The sequence below is a fragment of the Heloderma suspectum genome, chromosome 1 (assembly GCF_057233095.1).
Source record: "Heloderma suspectum isolate Gila_16-S chromosome 1, 16-S_ref, whole genome shotgun sequence".
NCBI classification, from domain to species: Eukaryota; Metazoa; Chordata; class Lepidosauria; order Squamata; family Helodermatidae; genus Heloderma; species Heloderma suspectum.
The window spans coordinates 93050342-93074123 of NC_139458.1; the positions used below are offsets into that span (position 1 = coordinate 93050342).

General features: G+C 42.9%; 1 protein-coding gene across 1 annotated transcript in view; it reads right to left on the bottom strand.

The window, feature by feature from the left end:
• Positions 1-2809: 2809 nt before the first annotated feature.
• Positions 2810-23782, bottom strand: part of LDLRAD3 (low density lipoprotein receptor class A domain containing 3) — a 357700-nt gene continuing 336727 nt past the window's right edge. Inside the window, exon 8 of the transcript XR_014790386.1 lies at positions 2810-3282. The gene's annotated coding sequence lies outside the window, so the exon portion shown is untranslated. The remainder of the gene's footprint in view (positions 3283-23782) is intronic.

Sequence of the window (23782 nt, forward strand, 5' to 3'; positions counted from 1 at the left end):
TTCCTACAAGGAGTTAATTTGCATGTAGGAAAATGGTAGTTCATAGTGATGTGGGAAATAAACTTCTAGAGTTGTCCACACTGTGGGTTTGGGCAACTCAATTCACATTTACCTTGATGTGTGCAGTGTGGTGTAAGTGTTTCATAAAGCAACCAACAGCAACTGTGCTGACGATCCACATACTTGTAACAGGAAAAATTATTGCATCACACTTCACAGATTATGGGAAATTCACATTTCACTACATGGAGATTATTCTTAAGAAAATAAACATGTAATTTCCTTTTTAACACTGCTCTTACTGATTGGGCAATCTAAGACTCAAACTATCCATAAACTGGGAGATCAAAGACTGATATCTCAACTATTTTTTAAATCAGGCACAGAATGGCTAATTTGATTGGAAAGTGGCCTGAGAGGTAGGTGTTAAAACGTTTCATCTGTGCCACTTTTCTGATCAAACAGCCATGTGTCGTTTTTTTTACAGAGAAGAGTCCTCTATTTTAAACGGCTACCAGAAGACAATTCTCTGTTTGACGGTGTCCTCTAATTCAAGGGCTGCCCTGTCCAATGCCAGTTTAAAGAATAAAGAACCATAAGAAATGTTGCTGATCACCAGTTAGCACCGGGACAGCTGCCTACTTAGGTAGGCACACAGGTTGCCTGGTCACAGTCTTCCACACTTTGGAGAGATGGACTGTATTTCTATTTAAATTATAATAATTATTTGTAAATTTGCATCTATGCATATGAATCAACATATGCCAATTTTCTGCAAATCAATGTTCTCTTTTGTCCTATTTTTGGTGATGTGCTTCCTCTTTTTTGGTGCATTACTATTATTATTATTAAATGATGATGATGATGAATGTATGAGTTGCCCTATAGTCAAAGCTCTCAGGGTGACGTATAAAAGCATAAGTGCCCACCCTATCAAACACTGCCTCCCACCAGCTACTATTTGCTTCACAGGTGGAAAAAGAGAGGCATGATTGATATGGCTATATCCCCCTCATCCCCCTCTCCCACCCCATGGAGAAAATAGGAGCTTGAGGGAGAAATTCAGATCAGGGAAATGGCACAGAAGAATGAAACATCTGCAGATTGTGCACTGTTTGCCCAATCAGATTAACAGCCCACCTGTGGCTGTATTTAGCAATAAAAAATGTTGGGAGATCAATCAGAGACCTCCCAGCACGATGTGTCATTCAGCCCTAACTTGCATGCCTGTCAATTTAAATGAAATACTCACTATTCTGTCTTACACTAATGAGATAACCTTGTCTCTTACATAGCAACACTGGCATCTTTTAGTGGAAATAATATCTAATTAGAGCATTTTGAGAGGAAGGAAGATGACTGGCTATATTCTCACCTCCATTTGTAGAAAATGGAGCAATACTATTGCTATTTTTACATTTCCTAGCAGGAAGAAAAAGAGGAAAAATGACTACCGACTCTGCTTTCCTGAGCTAAGCCAAACAGTGTGTGATGATGATCCATACAGATTTGTGCTCCCTGAAATGGCCCCATCAGCAAAAATTGTAATGTGTTTGTGTGCATATATTCCTCAATGAAAATGCAATGCATTTTTCCACAAGGTGGTAAATGCAGTATTTCCTTTGCACATGCTGCTAATCTTTTACTTGTCTCATCAAGCAACCTCCATTCACTAGTCTTCCATTCACACAGCCCAATGCGCCTTATGGTCTGGAAAAATCAAATCAAATCGGGTGGGGCTGAAGTGGCTGACATCCGCTTAACACACACAAAAAGGGCATCTATACCAGGGGTGGAGAACGTGTTGCCCTCCAGATGTTGCTGGACTGCAACTCCCATCATGCCACTATAACATTCGTTACATTGGACAGGGCTGGTAGGAGTATGCAGGCCAATAACATCTGGAGGGGCGATCTATATTGTCTTTCAAATGTTGGAGGAGAATAGCCCTTGCATTGACAGAGAGGATAAATATTATAAGTAGGAACCCTTCAATATAATCTATATTAGGGGTAGGCAATCTGGTGTCCTCCAGATGTTTTCATCTACAGCTTCCATAATTCCTGACCATTGGCCATACTGGCTGGGGCTGATGGGAGCTGTAGTCCAAAACATCTGAAGGGCACCAGGTTGCCTGCCCCAATCTAGATTATATTGAAGGGTCCTAGATGGTGCGGCAGGAACACATTCTCTTATCAAGGTAATGGGAGCTTTAATGGGAAGGGGTACATTAACCAGACAGTAAGGAAACCAATTCTGCATCTAGCAATATGTATATATTAAGACTGATTGTGCCTTCAGATCTCCACTGATACGAGCCATGGCACCCTGTGACAAGATTCCCTTTGTTGAATAATGTTTTGAATTAAAGTACAGAGTATAATACCCTCATTGTGACAAATGAAATGGGCTTCTTTGCTCAACGTACCAGCTGGAGAAAAACAAAAGTGTAACATCCCAAGGCCTGGCTCAAACTGAGAAAGATGAAAACAAGGGCAGACTTTCCAAATTTCTTGTCTTAAATGGAGGGAGGCCCGACCTAACAAACAGAATATCGGGGCCTGGTCCAGTTGGATCCCCCCAGCCCCTCAGGGCTAACTGAACTGACATCAACTACCCTGTGGGAAAGAAGAAGGAGCAAGAGAGACAGAGAGCATCTCTACACCAGCCTAAAATCCCACATTTAAAATGGAGCTTTCTGCTTCCATTTTAAATTCAGGATCATGACGGATTCCCTTTACACATGCTTCCCCCTGCCCCGCCACTGCCTTTTCCCTCCTTTTCCCTCTTATCTGAGTCTTCCATATGTTTCATTATAGAACCGCTAGATGGTGCTGTGGTCTAGCTCCTCTTATTGTGGGTTTTCCTCTTTTCACAGAAGGAACTCAAGTGGAACTCAAGTGCTGTAATTCAATCGCTCATTATCTCTGATCTTTTAAACAATGGAATAAAGGTCATTTAGTGCGGGAGATGCGCTGGAGGATGTCATCTACAGGACCCGCAAACTTCTGTGAGTAACCAATCTCAATAGCAGGATAAAAGCTCCGTGTGAAGAAGCCCAGGAGCAGGGAAAGGAAACATCAAGGCCTGCTCAGGTTTGATTCCCTCCCCTCCCAAGGAGATGATAGAAGAAGCAGGGCCACTCCACCAAACCTGTTGACAGTCTTCTTCCTTCCCCATTCCCTTTTCCTTGCATGTTGTGTCTTTTTAGACTGTAAGCCTGCGGGCAGGTACTGTCTTTTTGCCAGTTGATTGTGAATTGTTCCCCGGAGGCTTTTTTGGCTGAGGAGTGGGATAAAAAAAAATGTTTTAAAAAATAAATAAATGCTGGATTCCCAAGCTGATAACACAGTACAAAAAGTAAGGTGAGAACTGCAGCCTGCTTACAACTGAACTGGGCAACCTAACTAGGACTGATGTTTGCTCTGGTGCTGATGTGCTTCGTGACCTCAGTCAAGTCTCTGGAAATAATTGGTACCTGCATAACAATAATCCCTATCCTCCAGGGGTGCTAGAGATGTTGTTGATGTCACTGTTGTTGTTGTTACTATTTTTTCTTCAGCTGAGCTTAAGTGGATCTTAATGTACTCATCTCTCTGCAGGGCTCTTGGGATTCAGCCAGCTAAAAATCTAAACAAATGAATTCATAAATAAGGAAATAGCCAACTGTAGACATCTTGGCATCCACCAAATCCTGGGTGTGGTGTAGCCTTGCCAATAAAAATGGGGTGGGAAGAGACATTCCTGTTCTGCTCACTCCTCTCCTCTACCCCCCATTTCCTGTCACCACAGTACACAAGTTCTCTTTCTCCCACCTGCCAGAAGAGAGATGCAGAATTCAGAATCAGCAGCTTCAGGTTCCGCTGTATGTCCCCCGGTCAAGAAATCATAATAAGAGTTATGGCTATTTATTTTTATTTTGTTTTGTTTAAAATAATCTTTAGGCCGCCTTTAAAGGTAGGACCTTCTCAAGGCAGCATACAAGATAAAAATACATAAATATGCCAAAAACAAATAGAAAAGTAATAAATAGATATTCAATAAAATACTACAAAAACAGATAGCACCGATAAAACCTCCAGCCCACAGGTTCTGGGAAGGCCAGTGAAAAACAAGTGGGTTTTCAGAGCCTTTCTGAAGGCCTGCAAAGAAAGGGCTTGACAAACCCCTGCTGAAACCTGATTCCTGAGATACAGGGCCACCACTGAAAAGACCCTTGTATTCACCAGCCTAATCACCCTTGGCAGTGGGCTGGTGAGAAGGGTCTCTCGGGAATATGGGAGAGCTGAGATTAGCAACAGCAACTCCATTCCATGGTACTTCCTCAGTTGGGTGAAAAATGAGAGGCAGAGTACATATGCAGCTGTGATGGCGCTCCATCGTTTCTGAGTCAGTGCAGCACTATGGCAGTTTCCGGACTCAGCCACTCACTTGGAGGCAACTGTGACTCACCCCAGGAGAGCAGAGGAGTGACAAATTGATATATAGCTGTACAACGCCAACCTCTCCTCCCAATGTCCCTGGCTCATTTCTTCCTTTCAACGCCACTCTGTGAATCTTACGCCCCAAGCAGTTGCTAATTGTGATAAAATCCCTGATTTGGGAATGGGAATTAGGATAATGAATTGGTACACGGTGGTTACTATGTTCCTCTCTGAACGAAATGCCTGTATTAATTTTTGCTAAGCAAGCTTCATTTACTACGTAATAGACTGTGGTTAGGAATAAAACATCCATCCGAACATCTGGCATTATCTCTTCCTTTGGAAAGAGACAGAATTGTTTCATCTAATGTCATATTGTATACGTGTCTCTTTGGTCAGAGGCCAGAAAGTTTTGGAACATTGATTTCATCTGTTTGTTTCCTAATGTTTGCGGTGAACACAGACTAAAGCCTCTGTGAAAAAAATAATTAGTTTTCAGTGTTACAAGGTGATGTACCATGTACAGATTTATTTTTAACACAATGTTTTAATCGTCTTGCTGGAATGGACTGGTCCCCCTGGGTAGCAGGTTGTTTAGGAAACATTGTAATCTCTGTACGGGTAAAGTCTATCTGAGACCTGCAAGGCAATGGTACAGGCTCATCTGTCTTCTGTCGCCATTCACACACACACCCCTCTACACATGCAGAATCCTATACACAGGGCCGTTCGCACATCAGGATAGGCCATGCTGAAAACAAACCATGGTGGGTGGGTTGGTTAATCGCTTGCTAAGCCACGCTGCTGCCAACAGACGATCAGGCGCTCACCGGCTTGCCATGGTTTGTTTCCCCCTTTGACCTCCTGCCCAGTTGCAGCATGTATCCCAGGGGCCTTTTGGCGCATAGCTCCTCTATACTCCCACTGGGATGAGATTCTCTCCCCGCTCCCCAGCCCTTTTCTGCCTTGCAAAACACCTGCTTTGACATATATATGCCATATCTTTGGACTGGAGGGGGGGCTTACCTCACGTTTGAGGTCGAGGTGGCTGAGGGCTTCATTTATTCCCTTTCTTTAACACTTAAAAATGTATTTATTTATTCATTCATTCATTCATTCATTTCATTTCTATACCACCCAATAGCCGAAGCTCTCTGGGCGGTTCACAAGCCTCCTTGGCTGCTCCTTGCAGCCCGTTCCTCCTCCTAGCACAGCTATGCCTGTATGAGTGAATGACTTGCCTTTGGGTAAGCGCGCACGTCCCCAATTTGGGACCATAGCAATTTGGGGGGGGGGATTAAAGCTTTTCCCCTCCTATTTTCATGTCAAAATTCCCTCACCCAACATACACACATGGGGAATGGTTCAAAAGGGGGGGGGGATTGGGATTTTCTCTCTCTCTCTCTCCTTTTTTTTTTTTTTTTAGATTTAGGGATTCGGCAATTTAGGAGGGGGGATTTGGGCATGAAAACAGAAGGAGGGATTTGGGCATGAAAACAGAAGGGGGGAGCTTAAATCCCCCTCTCCCAAATCGCCATGGTCCTGAATTGGGGGTGCACATGCTTATCCAGAGGTAAGTCCATCACACATACACTCATAGCTGTGCTAAGGGCTCACAAGGGGATAAAGCCGGTTGCTGTCAGATGAAGCACAGAGCTGGAGGAGGAGGGAGCTGGAGGGGGATGGGGGACAGGCACTGCAAGGAGTGGCCAGGATTTTCCCCACTCTTGCCAGGCAGCTCTGTAGCCCTTTCCAGCAAAACACCTACAAGACACTCTGCTGGGTTCAAATGTCACAAGCCACCCTGAAAACAAGCCAACAAGCCACCCCGAAACTAACAAGAGTGACAAGCCACCGTGGGTTGTTGTGTCATGCGACCCAGGCCACATTGTTGCCCATATCATTGAATGCCACTCTCACACGCCCAGTTTACGTGCACATACAAGGGGTGCACATACAACCCTTCACATGTTCAGTGGAAACCAAGCTCCCATTGCACATTCAGAGCTAGTGACAAAGGTGCATATACACTTTCCTATGTACGTACAACAATCTCACTGACAATGAATGTGCAGCCACCGAGGGGCAGTGCAAGGGGCGTGTGTATTCCTCTCATGCGTTAAATGTGTGTGACAGGGCTAGGCTGTGAACAACAGTCTGACATCAGCCAGCAACCATGCAACAAGCCAATAGTCAAGAAGAAGTCAGAACTGGAGGACAAATCAGGAGGCAGGACTATATAATAACTAAGGATACAGTAATGCTCCAAAGCTCAGGAAGACCACGATGCTCAAGCAAGGCTCAACTGGAACACAAAGTCCTGCTGCACTCCTTCCTGCCCAGAAGGAGCCATTGTCCAGTCCGGGTGGATGGAGTCAGTCCAGGGCCTGATGGTACTTCATTGAGAAGCTTCCACCTGCAATTCAGTGGTTCACCACGTGTGGAATCTGCACATGGACCTAGACGCTCCTGACAGCATGTTTGAACATCCTACACATAGGGCAAGATCCAGTCACAGCCTAAAGATCCTGCTTGTGGGCATCCCAGCAGCTGGTTGGCCGCTGTGTGAACAGAATGCTGCTCTAGATAGGCCTTGTCTGATTCAACATGGCTCTTCTTATGTTCATTTGATATCAGTGGGAAAGTTTAGCATGTGCTTAAGTTCCTCTTCCATTGAAAACAATGAGCCTAAAAGTGCTTAATTGCACCCACAGAGTTTAATATTGACCAAGACTTTGCGGACTCATGCTTCATGGGACCACCTCTGCTGTCCTCCTTCCCTTCTCCATCTTATTGCTACTTATCCTTCTATGCCCCTAAGCTTGTATGCTAAGGAAGTCAGTTGTTCAAAGAAAAAAGTTAAAGCTCCTCCAGGGGCTAGTGCAAACCTCTTATGTGAAAAAACGCCAAAGAGTCTTGTGGCACCTTAAAGACTAACAAATTTATTCTAGCATTATTCTGTCCACTCCTTCAGATGCATGACATGTTAACCTCAAATTGGCTGATCTATATAAGCATGCTGGGAGGTGGGGGTTTAAACGGTGTTGTCAGAGGGAAATGAAATGCAAATAAGTGCGAACAGTGATGAACAGCTTATCAGCTGTCATCCATAAGTTGCTGAGGAATGGCCCAGACATTATTGCAATGGTGAACAGATTAACATATGCAGTATGATGATGATGATCACCATACTACATATGTTGATTTTATTATTAATGATAATAGTACAGTGTCCTTGTTCAAACCACAGGAAACAGAGTTGAATCTCTTCATGAATTGTACTTCAGAAATTTCACATTGGTATCCTTTGTTCAAGAATGGCCACCTAATAAATTAATTAGGTCTTTGGATCCACCCATTTGGTAGCTAACAAAAAGACCAACAAGCTCAAGGTTGGGTAACTTGTGGCCCTCCAGATGTTTTGGCCTACAACTCCCATCATCTCTAGCTGGCATAGCCTATGTTGAGGGATGATGGGAGTTGTAGGCCAAAACATCTGGAGGCCCAAGTTGCCCACCCTTGATCTAGCTCCTATACCTCAGCCCAGATCAGCACTACACAATGCAAAGTGCCAACACTGCCCTTTGGAGGGTTCTGCTTTATGCCTGTTATGAAGAGGTTTTCATTCTCTAGAGCTGTAAGCCAACTGCCCTGAGACAACTTGGTGCCTGAGGTGGAAAAGCCAAATTGCACCTACCAGAACTAAAAATGCCCTAAGGAATTAAATAACTGACAAATTGTTGCTCTTTAACGGTGCACAGACTTTGCCACCTGGGGCAGTTGCCTTATAGTTATGGGATGGCTGAGACTGCAGCTCCTTGTACTAGAACGGCTTTGTTTAAAACTATTTTTAAGAGAAGGGTAAAGAAACAAAACAGCTGAAGTAACTGGGATATGGTTTCCTCCAGCTCAATATCCACATTTGAGACATTGATTTAAAAGACCATCTGTTTATTTCAAACTTTGATCAGAATGAGCGATAGTGCTCAATTTTATTTAATCACAAAGGAGTTTTCCTTAGGGAACCAGATGGCAGCAGACTGAGACAGTATGTCCCACTGGTGGGTAGACTAGTGACACCTAGTGGCAAATGCTGGAGGAGATGAGGTTCACAAATAAACAGGGTTGACACCGGAGAGGACAGAAAGTCTTCAAAAGCTGATGATATTGATATTTAATACACTGTTTCATTTACATACCCTAACTCTATTGTGTTTAATATTTATTTCAATGGAGTAATTATTATGCTTGTTTCTAATGTGTGTATGCATTCAGCAGCCTAAACATGTAATTATGATAGAAACATTATTAATATTTTACATTTTGATCCTACCCTTCCTCCAAGGCGCTCAGATCAACAATTTATTTATTTAAAATTAATTTTAGGCCACCTTTTGAGGGATCACCCTCTCATGCATAGTTATCTCCCTCACTTCCATTTTATCTTCACAATAACCTTGGGGGAGAGATTAAAAATCACTAATTTTTGTGAACTGCCCAGAGAGCTTCAGCTGTTGGGCGGTATAGAAATGAAATGAACGAATAAATAAATAAATAAGGCTGAGAAATGGTACATGGCACAAGGTCACCCAATGAGCTTCATGGTTAGATGAAGAAGCTCGAAACACACCTAAAGGGCTGTCTCCACCCATATGAACCTGTGCACTCATTAAGATCTCCCAGACAGGCAGGCTCTTCTCCTTTTCCTGCTAATGTCCAAGGTGCAGTTGATGGGGATGCAGGAAAGAGCCTTATCCATGGTGGTCCCTATGGTTTGGAACACCCTACTGAGGTACGCTTGTCTCTGAAGGTTTTCTGGCATCTTGTGAAGAATGAGTTTGTGTTGTTGTTTTATCAGCTATGCTCCTACCTTTTAATATTTAAGGGGGCAATCCTATGGCCACCAGGTCTACTACCGGCCTTGGAATTCCAAGGATCTTGGAATTGTTGTAGATCACAAGCTGAATATGAGCCAATAATGTGATGTGGCTGCAAAAAAGGCAAATGCTAATTTGGGCTGCATTAATAGAAGTATAGCTTCCAAATCATGTGAAGTGCTAGTTCCCCTCTACTCAGCACTGGTTAGGCCTCATCTGGAGTACTGTGTCCAGTTCTGGGCACCACACTTGAAGAAGGATGCAGACAAACTGGAGAGAGTTCAGGAGAGGGCAACGAAGATGATCAGGGGTCTGGAAACAAAGCCCTATTGAAGAGAGACTGAAAGAACTGGGCATGTTTAGCCTTGTGAAGAGAAGACTGAGGGGAGATATGATAGCACTCTTCAAGTACTTGAAAGGTTGTCACAGAGAGGAAGGCCAGGATCTCTTCTCAATCATCCCAGAGCGCAGGACATGGAATAATGGGCTCAAGTGACAGGAAGCCAGATTCCAGCTGAACATCAGGAAAAACGTCCTGACTGTTAGAGCAATACGACAATGGAACCCATTATCTAGGGAGGCAGTGGGCTCTCCCACACTGGAGGCATTCAAGATGAAGCTGGACAGCCATCTGTCAGGGATGCTCTGACTTGGATTCCTGCATTGAGCAGGGGGTTGGACGCAATGGTCTTATAGGCCCCTTCCAACCCCAGTATTCTATGATTCTAGACAGCGGCTAGACGGCCATAAGATTTCTGTTTTTGGGAACTAACCTCGGAGCCCACATTCTGAGGTCAGTTCCCAGAATACTGCCTCCCCTCTGCCTCCCTCACTGCCTCATAGGTGGCGCAGATCATCCCAGGCTCCGTGCTCGTAAGAGCAGCACAGAAGGGGAGGAAAAGGGGCGTTCCTGCGGTGGGGACAGCAGAAGCATTGTTATGACGCTTCCTATGCGTCATCTGAGCGATGGCCCCTGCTCCCAACTGCTCTGGCTAGACAGCTGGAATCAGCCACCTCGCTGGTAATGCAGGGCAAATGGAGCACAGAGAAGATCCCCTCTGCACTTTGCCTGCCCTGCATTGCATAGGCGGTCGCCTCGAAGTTCGGAGGCGGCCGCCTATCCTGATAGGATTGCTCCCTAAATGGCTTTTGAGACATTATTGCTTCTACAGCTGATTGTATGTCACCCTGAGCATTGTTTTTTAAATGGAAGGGTGGGATACAAATACTGTTAATAAACAGTAACAGGTTTGAACCCAATTCTCCCCAATTCCAGTTCAACACTCTCTCAACCTAGCGCTCTGAAAATTTTAAGGAAGTAAATCCCAAGTGTTTAGAGTGAAGGTGGGACTAGGTGTCAGTGTTTTCCTTTGAGAGAAAAGTTTCCTGCAGGCTTGACTACTCCAGGGCACTTGGTGATTCTGGATGACCCAAAGGTAAACTATAGCCATGGCTCTTTCTTTGACTGGGTTCCTTCCCATGCCGTTGTCCTCCTTTGAAGCCAGTCTCACAGGCCTTTGTAGTTCTAGCCCCATAAATTTGGGATTGCTCATCTCAATGGTGTTTCTGCACCATAAAGACCGCAAGTGATTTTAGGGAACATGGGCTTCTACCACGAGAAGCACATCATGGCCAATTTCCTATATTTAATTCCCTCTGATATGTGTAATTTGAACAGTTTAGGAGCATGTCCAGACAGTAGCTTTTGTTGCTTCTGTACAAAATATAATCAAATTAAGAATTCTGCACATAAATTCTCCCTGTTATGCAAATCTAGCACACATGGGCCTATCTTTGCATAATATATTATGCTTTGGCTAATTGTAATGGTGTTTAAACATATGGAACAACCCATATATCAAACACATGAATTATCAACTGATTATGGAGTGGAACTGCATGGAATGGAACTGCATAGCCTGGGTCCTCTGCTTCTGTCATGTAGCCCACTGGCTCCATCCCCAACACCTGCGCATTCAGTGCAACATTTGAAAGAGTAGCCTGTGTGAGTACAGTAATATGCACATCTGCTCTCCACTTCATCGGGGACCTCACTCACATAGAATTCTGATTGAGTGGAGAGTCTATGTGCACAGGTTCCCCTTTCAAACATTGTGCTGAACATGCGCATGTCACGGACGCATGCCCAGCCAGAGCAGTCTAGCTTCCCCATCCATGAGTTGAGGGAAGATTTATATCCCACTGTATTGTAATAGGTACTTTATGTAAGAAATGTAAAAAGTTCCTAAGTTTCTTCTGAGCAAGCACCAAGCATGTTATTTTTCTTAAAGTTATTTTGTTCACTCGGTTGTTTCTGTTTTTCACTGGAGGAAATTAAAAAAAAAACTGCCTCAGTTTCACTTTTAATTCCAAGTCAGTTTTCACCTTCCTTCTTCTCAGAGCTTGGCTCCATGCTCTAATTCGCCAATTGCAAAGACTGCAATAAAATATGTTCCAAGGCAAACAGAAACCTGCTTTCATTCACTTTTTATTAAACTGAAACTTTTCCATTGATCGGAGGCTGCTACACCAATTTTCCCCAGCTCAAGCTCAATTGAGTGCTTAATCGACCTGACCGTGCCTTCTGTAAAGAATCATATTATCAAGTTGCAGGTATTAAAGTTTCTGAAGGACCTGGGTGATTTGGATTAAACAAGATTTGAAGTAGATATGTATCAAAAATGTAAGTCAAACTGTTAATTGCATTATTAAAAAAAAAACACCAGAGTTACACAGTGGTGAAAATTGGATGGGAGGGAGCAACTGCTGTGGCTGGTGAAGGTACTGGTGTTTGTCTGGTTGATATTTTCATGGGTGGGAGATGCACACTGAACATGGTGGCTTTCCTGGTGGTCTTAATGGTGGAAGAGAAAAATCTGCTATTGCATACTCATCTGTGAGGCTCTCCTAAGAATGAAAAGAAAAATTATATCTCAGTTGTTGTGTGTGTTTTAAATAAAACAATTCTTCATCACCCCACCCCTGGAATTTTTTTTACATTGTTAACAACTGAAAACAGAGGCATGTTAGTTTATTGCAGCAAAAATGACAAACAGTCTTGTGGCACCTTAAAGACTAATACATTTATTTTGGTATAAGCTTTTGTGGATATTGTCCACTTCATCAGATGTGAACTGGAGAGACCTGGATTCAAATTCCCACTCACCCACGAAGCACATTGGTGATCTCCACATAACTACAGAGGCTACTCTGTAGGGAACTTCAGTTGCGGATTCTGATTGGGTGGAGAACCTATGTGCATAGGCTTCCATTTCAAACACTGGGTAGTATCCAGTGTTAGTTCTATATAGAGTGGACCCACTGAAAGGAATGAGACTTAAATTAGGGTGCAATCCTATGTGTGTTTATAGAGAAATAAGTCCTACAGCTCACAGCATTCCCCAGCCAGCCAAGCTGGGACTTTTTTCTGTCTAAATATGCATAGGATTGCACCTTTATTCACAACTAACTTCAGTCCCATTCATTTCAATGAGTCTACTTTATATAGGACTAGCGTTGGATACTATCCATTGTGCTGAACATGCACATGTCAGGTAACCCCATGCGTTCCATGAACACAGAGCCTTGCAGTCAGCGTTAGAGAGAAAGATGCTTTATGGGTGCACAACAGTATGCACGTAGGTTCTTCCACTTGACTGGCAATCCTGATTGGTCATTATATCATTATCATTATCAGCATCAGCATCAGCATCATCATCTCCCCACCTATAAGGATACAGATCCAAGGTGGTGTACAATTAAAATCAAAATAACTTAAGAAAAGCACAATAAAATAATATCAAAACATAACAATTCATCAGGATCCTTTCCACGGTGCAGTTGGTGTCAGTTGGCTCTGTGGAAGAGAGACAGAGGACAGTCCAGGGGCAGGAAGGAGTAGCGTTTGCCAAATCAAGTGTGGGAATAGAGCTATGGAAATAGCAAAGCAGAATTTGAAAGGCTGTACACAGGGTCATTGAGGTGCTAGAGACATATACTGGGCCACATGGGAGTAGACATGTTAAATTCAGAGGAATAAAAGGAGAAAGAGAATGAAACAGAATCACAGCAATTCTATTTTCTTTGTTTTCTTTGTAAGTAAAACACACAGGATTTGGCTTCCTGCTTGTTCACAGATACTTGGAAATTCACAGTGGATGCAGCCTCCCCACCCCCTGGTGATCCTTCCAACCAGGGCCTAGGAATGGGTGCAGAGGGAAGGGTATATTTTAACGGCGGTGGTGGCAGTGGGGGGGAACCCCTAGGCTACAACCAGTTTGTCTAGTTCTTGTGAGATTTGCTGGAGTAAGGCTAGGACAGAACAAACAATATTATGAGCGGTGATTTGCTAGCCCAGGCCCTAGAACAGAGAAGGTGTGCTTGTGTAGGTAAACTAGAACTTGTAGCTTGAGAGAGCGAAAAATGTGCCCTTCCCTTTGTGACTTACTCTCTCATGAACTAGCAGTACCAGAGCTCCTTAGGCATAGGTGAGAGGGAGAGAGAACTGCTGGTGGGAGGGACAAAGCACCATAATAATCAGGGACAGTGGGAGCTAATAGCGCTGGTGGGATTTACAGACCCAAAATATATGTGAGGAAGTGTCTACTTCACAAATATCTCACAGGTCTTTTTCAGAATTTCCCTTCTGAAAACTTTCCATCTGAATTTCCCATCTGAAAAAAAAAAAAAAACACCCTTCAGGTCTACATTTGGAAAGGAGTGTGAATACACTTATTACTTGATATTTACAAAAACAAAAAACAGGCAACTAAATTTTCAGTGAAGTGTACAGAGCCCTATAGATTTTTTTTTTTGCACACTGCCAGTAACTAGTTTCATTTCAGAGCTAGTTTCAGTAAGCTAGTACTCATCAAAGTGTAGTATCTAATGGTAGTCCTACCCAGACCAGGCCCAGTCACTTCCATGAGTCTACTCTGTGTAGGAGTAGCATTGGATGCTGCCCCAAAGCTGCATTGTACTATGGGGCAAAAAATGGTTACACTACCTAGCTATTTTGTCTATTAAATGTGAAATAGAAGACAAATTATTTTGCAATGTAAAAGATGAGGAACACAAACCTTCACGTGGTCTATTTATAAAATGTTTATTAGGACCCATCAACAAGTTACGAAATAGTCATCAAGCATTGTAGGACTCTTCAAGTGGATTTTATGTTAAACAAAAATAGCAAAAAGGAGGGGTGTTTGGGAAGCACTGTAGAAAACCCCAGTATGATCCATGGTATACTTTCAAAATGTAGAAAATATAATTTCAAAATTATAACAGAAACTTTTATTTCCTGACATGAGATGGTAATACATATGTAAGGGGATTGTATTATGTTACAAGTTCATACTGGCCTGGTTCCATGTTAATTAACCCATGATTTGCTGGGGTCACATACCTACAATTAGTTGTTAGGTTAACTGCACTGTTTAACCCACAATTCACCCATAGTGTCCAAGTTCACATGTCATAGAGCAACATGGCGATCAGGCCGATTGGAAGCTGCATATTCGAAATGGCAGTGGAATGCACTGGACATGTGCTGTGGCAAATCATGCATTAATTAACCCACGATTTGCCACCATTATGTGCAAATGGGGCCACTGAGTCTGAATAAGCGTTGCTGGGCCCTGCTTCCAACTGCTTCTGCATGTCATTGGCTTTATCTGGTTAAAGTGGGATTGCATACGTAAGTGATTGCATATGCATATCAAGAATGGGTTTTTCCATCACACACCACTGCTGTTACCTATCTGGTGAGGTCCTGGATCCCTCTGTAATAGCAGTTCATAGATTTACAAATTCTCATAAAAAATTGCATCTAAAATCTGTTTTGTTGATGTTCAGTCGTTAAGTCGTGTCCGACTCTTCATGACCCCATGAACCATAGCACGCCAGGCCTTCCTGACCTCCGCTCTCTCCCGGAGTGTGCTCAAGTTCATATTCATTGCATTGGTGATGCTATCTAGCCATCTCATCCTCTGCCGTCCCCTTCTCCTTTTGCCTTCAATCTTTCCCAGAATCAGGGTCTTTTCCAGGAAGTTTTCTCTTCGCATTAGGTGGCCAAAGTATTGCAGCTTCAGTTTCAGTATCTGTCCTTCCAATGAGCAGTCAGGGTTGATTTCCTTTAGGATGGACTGATTTGACCTCCTTGCAGTCCAGGGGACTCGTAAGAGTCTTCTCCAGCACCACAGTTCAAAAGCATCGATTCTTCGGCGCTCAGCCTTCCTTATAGTCCAGCTCTCACAGCCATACATTACTACTTGGAAAATCATAGCTTTGATTAGACGGACCTTTGTTGGCAAGGTGATGTCTCTGCTTCTTACTATGCTGTCTAGGTTTGCCATAGCTTTCCTCCCAAGGAGCAAGCGTCTTTTAATTTCATGGCTACAGTCACCGTCTGCGGTGATCTTGCAGCCCAAGAAAATAAAATCTGTCACTGCTTCCATTTCTTCCCCTTCTATATGCCAGGAAGTGATGGGGCCAGATGCCATGATCTTAGTTTTTTTAATGTTGAGTTTCAAACTAGCTTTTGCACTCTCCACTTTCACCCTCAACAAGAGGCTCTTTAGATCCTCTTCGCTTTCTGCCATTAGGGTGGTATCATCTGCGTATCTGAGGTTGTTGATAATTCTCCCAGCAATCTTAATTCCGACCTGTGATTCATCCAACCCAGCGTTTCTCATGATGTACTCTGCATATAAGTTAAATAAGCAGGGCGACAATATGCAGCCTTGTTGTACTCCTTTCCCAATTTTGAACCAGTCGGTTGTTCCATGTCTGGTTCTTACTGTTGCTCTTGATCCTCATACAGGTTTCTCAGGAGACGGGTAAGGTGGTCTGGTACTCCCATCTCTTTAAGAATTTGCCACAGTTTGTTGTGATCCACACAATCAAAGGCTTTAGCGTAGTCAATGAAGCAGAAATAGACATTTTTCTGGAATTCTCTTGTTTTCTCCATGATCCAGCAAATGTTGGCGATTTGATCTCTAGTTCCCCTGCCTCTTCAAAACCCAGCTTGTACTTCCGGTAGTTCTCGGTTCACATACTGCTGAAGCCTAGCTTGTAGGATTTTGAGCATAACCTTGCTGGCATGTGAAATGAGCGCAATTGTACGGTAGTTTGAACACTCTTTGGTGTTGCCCTTCTTTGGAATTGGAATGTAAACTGACTTTTCCAGTCTTGTGGCCACTGTTGAGTGTTCCAAATGTGTTGGCATATTGAATGCAGCACTTTAACAGCATCATCTTTTAGGATTTTAAATAGCTCAGCTGGAAGACTGTCATCTCCACTAGCTTTGTTGTTAGTAATGCTTCCTAAGGCCCACTTGACTTCACTCTCGAGGATGTCCGGCTCAAGTTCCGTGACCGCACTATCATGGCTATCAGGGACATTAAGATCTTTCCTGTATAGTTCTTCTGTGTATTCTTTCCACCTCTTCTTGATCTCATCTGCTTCTGTTAGGTCCCTGCCTTCTTTGTCCTTTATCATGCCTGTCTTTGCACAAAACGCTCCCTTGAGATCTCCGATTTTCTTGAAAAGATCTCTAGTCTTTCCCATTCTGTTGCTTTCCTCGATTTCTTGCATTGTTCATTTAAGAAGGCCTTCTTGTCTCTCCTTGCTATTCTCTGGAAATCTGCATTCAGTTGGATATATCTTCCCCTTTCTCCCTTGCCTTTTGCTTCCCTTCTTTCCTCAGCTACTTGTAAAGCCTCATCAGACAGCCACTTGGCTTTCTTGCATCTCTTTTTCTTTGGGATGGATTTCGTTGCTGCCTCCTGAACAATGTTACGGACCTCCGTCCATAGTTCCTCAGGCACTCTGTCTATCAGGTCTAATCCCTGAAATCTATTCCTCATCTCCACTGTGTATTCATAAGGGATATGATTTAGGTCATACCAGTATGGTTTAGTGGTTTTCCCTATGTTCTTCAATTTAAGCCGAAATTTTGCAATAAGAAGCTCATGATCTGAGCCACGGTCAGCTCCAGGTCTTGTTTTTACTGACTGTATGGAGCTTCTCCATCTTTGGCTGCAAAGGACATAATCAATCTGATTTCGATATTGACCATCTGGTGATGTCCATGTGTAGAGTCGCCTCTTGTGCTGATGGAAAAGCGTGTTTGCTATGATCAGCGTGTTCTCTTGGCAAAACTCTATTAGCCTTTGTCCTGCTTCATTTTGTACATCAAGGCCATGCTTGCCTGTTATCCTGGTTATGTCTTGACTTCTACTTTAGCATTCCAATCCCCTATGATGAAAAGGACATCTTTTTTTGGTGTTAGTTCTAGAAGGTGTTGTAGGTCTTAATGGAACCGATCAACCTCAGCTTCTTCGGCCTCAGTGGTTGGGGCATAGACTTGAATTACTGTGATGTTGAATGGTTTGCTTTGGATTCGTACTGAGATCATTCTATCGTTTTTGAGATTGTATCCCAGTACTGCTTTTCTCACCCTTTTATTGACTATGAGTGCTACTCCATTTCTTCTAAGGGATTCTTGCCCACAATAGTAGATATAATGGTCACCTGAATTAAATTCGCCCATGCCTGTCCATTTTAGTTCGCTGATTCCCAAGATGTCGATGCTCAATCTTGCCTTCTCATGTTTGACCATCTCCAGCTTACCTTGATTCATTGATCTTACATTTCAGGTTCCTAAACAATATTGTTCTTTACGGCATCGGATTTTCTTTTCACCACCAGACACATCCACAGCTCAGTGTCCTTTCGGCTTTATCCCAGCCGCTTCACTCTTTCTGGCGCTACTTGGAAATACCCTCTGCTCTTCCCCAGTAGTATATTGGACACCTTCCGACCTGAGGGGCTCATCTTCCGGCGTCATCTCTTTTAGCCTTGTGATACGTTCCATGGGGTTTTCTTGGCAAGAATCCTGGAGTGGGTTGCCATTTCCTTCTCTAGTGGACCACATTTTGTCAGAACTCTCCGCCATGACCTGTCCATCTTGGGTGGCCCTGCACGGCATAGCTTATGGCTTCACTGAGTTACGCAAGCCCCTTCGCCACAACAAGGCAGTGATCCATGAAGGGGCTAAAATTTGTTAGCTTGGATTTATTGGCATCTCCATTGGTATCAGTGAAAGGGCAAAGAAACTTTGCATTGAATGGGCACAGAAGTCCAATTAAGATTTGCACATTATTTTCTTCTATAATCAATCCATCATTATTTTTTTCCATTAAAAATGCAGTAGTTGTTTTGAGTCTGTGACAACAATCAGATCAGTGAGAACTCCCTCACATGCACTCCTAAGCTCACAATAATCAAGCATTTGCTTTTTTACTTTGATTTTGTCATGTGTAAAAACAAATCACTAAATGCGAAGATGGGTAGGTGGCCATGCTGAAATATGGCCATTTGTTAACCACTGGTCACTACAACTGCAGCTCACTCAAGAATATGTTTGCTTGGAGTAAAACTCACTAAGAATGGTGGGATTCACTTCCTTATAAGTGTGCTTAGGATTGTGTGAAATTGGTTCCAGGAAGCCACACTTGGATTTTGGACTCGTCTCCTGCCACATGTAGGTTCACTGGCTATTTGTTATTGTTTACCGCTCAGGATCTTTTTGGTTGAACAGTGGTATACAAATCTTGTAAATAAAGAAATACTGGGTTGCTGAAATCTACTTAAATACCTGTTCATGTTGCGTTTTAGATATGTTTGAAAACCAATCATAACATGGCTGGTCCTAAGCAGGAGGGTTTAACACAGTTGGGGGAAGACAGTCCTTGTACTAGATGACAGCCACGAACTTTTAGAGTTTTCTTCATGATTAAGCGGATCATATCCCAACTGCACAGAAATAAAGGGCTTGAGGCCCTGCCAACTTTTGGCATCTGTGCACTATAATGTCAAGGAACTGAGCACTCATGGAATGATAGCTCCCATTGACCTGGTTCTCACGTAACGGCAATTCATGGGTTATTTAACTTTAGCTACAGGATTCCAGTAATAGTCGTTTTTTACAGGATGCTCTATGGGCTTGCACAATCCATTGGGAAGCTTTCCTACCCAAGCACCATTGAAATGCATTTAGGCTGTGGAAGGCCACTGTGCTCTTCCTGAATTCTGTCAGTTTCAGTGGGAATTTCCCCATGGACTGTGCCCCATGGGACAGAACCATCTGCTATCTTTCATGGTGCCCCAGATCTGCCTTCTGAGGTGGCTCCCTCACTGTCCTTTGTCGTAAGGATACCTATAAATCCCATTGATTTTATTTTTACATTTATATCCCGCCTTTCTTCCTCTTGCAAGGAACCCAAGGCGGATGATCCTCCTCCTTTCCATTTTATTCTCACAACAACCCTGTGAGGTAAGTTAGGCTGAGAGTCAGTGACTGGCCCAAAGTCGCCCAGTGAGCTTCATGGATGAGCGGGGACTAGAAGCTGGATCTCCTGAGTCCCATTCCAACACTCCAACCACCAGGGAGAGAACATCACAAAGATGAGGGAGCCCTTTTCTGGCTCAGGATTTCAGGTGTGCAATTTAATAACAGCCCAAGCGTTAATGATCATAGGAAGAGGTAATGCACACCCTGTGAGCCAACACCAGGCAATGTATGAGCTACTAACCTTTGCAAAGAAGACAGAGCTCAAAGAGAAAAAATGAAGAGAAGGGGGCAGGGGTGAGAAGACAGCTCAAGACCTTGAGAAAAATCTCCCTCAGCTATCGTAATCAATAAGGAAGCATCCCTGCAAATTACCCAGCCCCGATCAATGAGTCCAAATTACGCTAACAAGTCCATCATACCAAGATGCTAAATACAAAAGTCTTGTTCTCATGACTGCAAGGAACTTTAAATCAATAGGCATTCAAGCCTGCTATTAACTAGCCTTATTTGTATGCCTCTTCAATTTGGAAATGTTTGGGGCTTATTTAGTAATAATAAGCAACATTGATGGCTTCAGGGATACACTGCAAATAGTATTAGTAGCATATTATGAGATGAGTGATCTGGTGGTGGCAAGCGTCTTCGCTGAACAAGCCAAATATCTGAGGGCGGAAGCACCCCGACTCAACGAAATAATGTCCTTCAAAGGTTATGCAGCAAAACAGATTATGAAGGCTGCAATCCTATACATGCTTACTCGGGAGTAAGTCCCACAGAACTCAACAGAACTTACTTCTGAGTTGACGCATATAGGATTGCACTGTAAACTGACCAGAGGAACCTACTGCTGTGCAGCAGTGACCAGATCAACCACAGAGTAGATAGAACAACGGCCCCAGTACCACCACCAGGGTGTCAGCTCTTTTAACCAAAGTGCTGCTTAATGCAAGTAAAAGCATCAGCTAAATATGCAGATAATCATAGAAACAATACTATGGGGTACATTTTTGTGCTGTTCAATTAACACAAAATCACTTTGAAAGAAGGAGATTGCTACATACAAAGCCAGGTCTGCTGGCTATCGTTACGCCCCCTAAGCCTACAACAGCCGCATGCACCGGTCAGGACTTGCCTGCCTATAACCATATTCACTTCAGAGCCCAATAATTGTTCAGGGAAATCATTTTGAACATTGGCAGTAGAACAAGTAGAAAAATGTTACTTTTAATTGGTTGGGTACTGTTCATTAAGAAGTGGGTTAACTGGTTAGGTGCTGATTTGTTGTTTCTGATTTTTTTCCTTTTTTTTTTTTACATTATATAATTTTTTAGAATTTTGTTTCCCGATACGATTGTTCATGACAGTTACAATGCTTAACACCTAACACATATTTAGGATATCATAGTTGCTAAGTGACCTGCACAGAACTTCCTCCAATAATTGATAAATGTTATCCAACTTCTTTGGAAAGACTCAGTGGAGTTAATTCTTCCCTCCCATAGCAACTTATAACTTGATATTTTATTCATCACTATGGCAGTCCAAATCTTCTTTTTCCATTGTACCAGAGACGGTATGTATGTTGATCACCAAGCTTTTGCTAAGAGGATTTATATTAACATATATATCACCATCACCACTAAATCTCTAGGAATCTAATATTTAATATCACCCAGGAGTATAGTTGTTGGCGTTAACTGCAGTTCATAGCCTGTAATTTCTCTCATGCTGTTAGTACATAAGAACATAAGAAGAGCCATGCTGGATCAGTCCAAGGGTCCATCTAGTCCACCATTATGTTCATAAGTGGCCAACCAACTGTTGACCAGGAACCCACAAGCAGGACATGAGCACAACAGCACCCTCCCATCCATGTTCCCCAGCAACTGGTGTACGTAGGCTCACTGCCTCTGGTACTGGAGGTAGCACATGGCCATCAAGACTAGTAGCCATTGATAAACTTTTCCTCCAGGAATTTGTTTAACCCCTTTTTTAAAGCCATCCAAACTGGTGGCTATCACTACTTCCTGTGGTAGTGAATTCCATAGTTTAACCATGCGCTGTGTGAAGTACTTCCTTTTATCTGTCCTGAATCTCCCACCAATCGGCTTTATAGGATGACCCCAGGTTCTAGTATTATGAGAGAGGGAGAAAAATGTCTCCCTATCCACATTCTCCACACCGTGCATAATTTTGTAGGTCTCTATCATGTCTCCCCTTACCCTCCTTTTTTCCCAAGCTAAACATTCCCAGCTGTTGTAACCTTCTCTCATAGGGGAGATGCTCCAGCCCCTTGATCATTTAAGTTGCTCTTTTCTGCACCTTTTCCAGTACAACAATATCTTTTTTTTAGGTGTGGTGACCAGAACTGTACACAGTATTCTAAGTGTGGTCACACCATAATTTGTATAGGGGCAGTATGATGTTTGCAGTTTTATTCTCAATCCCTTTTCTAATTATGCCTAACATGGAGTTTGCCTTTTTTACAGTGGCTGCACACTGGGTTGACATCTTCATTGAGCTGTCCACCACAACCCCAAGATCTCTTTCCTGGTCGCTCACCCCTAGCTCAGATCCCATCAGGCTATACTTGAAGTTGGGATTTTTTGCCCCAACGTGCATCACTTTACACTTGCTTACATTGAACCACATTTGCCACTTAGATGCCCATTCTTCCAATTTGGAGAGATCCTTTTGGAGGACTTCACAATCCCTTTTTATTTTAACCACCCTAAATAATTTGGTGTCATCCACAAACTTGGGCACTTCACTGCTCCCTCCTAATTCCAGATCATTTATGAACACGTTGAAAAGCATTGGTTCTCATACAGATCCCTATGGGACCCTACTCTTTACTTCCCTCCATGGGAAGAATGACCATTTATTCCTACTCTCTGCTTTCTGTTCTTTAACCAGTTACTGACCCATAAGAGGACCTGTCCTTTATTCTATGACTGCTAAGTTTGCTCAGGTGTCTTTGGTGAGGGACTTGGTCAAAATCCTTTTGAAAGTCCAAATAAACAATGGCTACCGGATCACCCCTATCTACATGTTTACTCTCAAGAACTCTAAAAGGTTAGTGAGACAGGACTTACATCTGCAGAAGCCGTGTTGATTCTTTTTCAGCTGGGCTTGTCCTTCTATATGCTTACTAATGTTACCTTTAATAATGCCTTCAACCAATTTACCTGGAACAGACATTAAGATAACTGGCCTGTAATTTCCCAAATCCCCCTGGATCCCTTTTTGAAAATTGGCCATCTTCCAGTCCTGTGGTATACAGGCTGATCTTAGGGAGATGTTGCATATTTTGATTAGAAGATCAGCAATTTCACATTTGAGTTCTTTGAGAACTCTAGGATGGATACTATCTGGGCCTGGTGATTTCTTTGCTTTCAATTTATCAATAAGGTTGAGAACTTCATCTTTTGTCACCACTATCTGCCTGAATTCCTCCAACTCCTTTCCTGAAACATCAGTTCAGGCACAGGTATCTGTCCTATATCTTCTGCAGTGAAGACGGCCGAAAAGAATTCATTCAGCTTCTTTGCAATCTCCTTGTCCTCCTTCTGTACTCCTTTAACTCCATTGTTATCCAGTGGTCCAACTGCCTCCCTAGCTGGTTTTCTGCATTTGATATATTTAAAGAATTCTCTATTGTTGGCCTTGACATTGTTAGCTATATGCTCTTCAAAATGCTTTTTTGCATCTCTTATTGTCTGTTTGCATCGTCTTTGTGCAAGCTTGTTCTGCCTTTTGTTTTCCTCACTTGGACAAGACTTCCATTTCGTGAAGGAAGCTCTCTTTTCTCTAATAGTTCCCTTAACACTGCTCGTTAACCATGTTGGCGACCTCTTGGACTTGGTGCTACCTTTCCTAACCTGTGGTATACATTTTAGCTGGGCTTCTATTATTGTGGTTTTGAGTAATCGCCAAGCATTTTGAAGGGATTTAATCCTTTTGACTCCTCCTTTTAGCTTTCATTTCACCAGTTCCCTCATTTGAGAGAAGTTTCCTCTTTTGAAGTCAACTGTAACTGTGTTGGACTTCATGGGCAATTTTCCACTTAAATTTATATTAAATCTGATAGCACTGTGATCACTGTTTCCAAGTAGTTCAACAATATT